Raw genomic sequence first — 496 nt, 5'->3', positions numbered from 1 at the left:
TCATTTTGTAAATACTTTAGGATGTGGACATGATTTGATGGGACAATAAAAAGAGGGACCTTATATCAAAACCTCATCATAGTGAGGATATTAACAGTGAGATGATGCCATTTTATTTCAATATTTGATACTTGGACTTTAACTTAATCACTAGTTAATTTAGTTAATCACTCAACACATTTAAAAAAAAAAAGATTTTAACACGTTACCCCAAAATATTTTATAAAAAACAACAACATTTGATTAAAAAAGCGTAAACTGTAGCCACTTATTTGCCTTCATAGTTTGTTTTTCTAAGCATGACCATCATCCATATTCCAAATGTTTTACCAAACTTTGCTTTTCTTGTGTCAGCAATTGGACATTGTTCTTGGGGAGTGCTTGCTACCCCACGTATTACCCTACCGTATCTGAACCATTAATTGTGTGTGCAAAACATTTCCAAAGGCATCATCTCAAGCAAAGAACAAAGAAGTCAGTGGAACTCACATGACTC

Source organism: Oncorhynchus masou, chromosome 18, assembly GCF_036934945.1.
Source record: "Oncorhynchus masou masou isolate Uvic2021 chromosome 18, UVic_Omas_1.1, whole genome shotgun sequence".
Taxonomy (NCBI): Eukaryota; Metazoa; Chordata; class Actinopteri; order Salmoniformes; family Salmonidae; genus Oncorhynchus; species Oncorhynchus masou.
Note: the sequence above shows the minus strand (reverse complement) of the source record.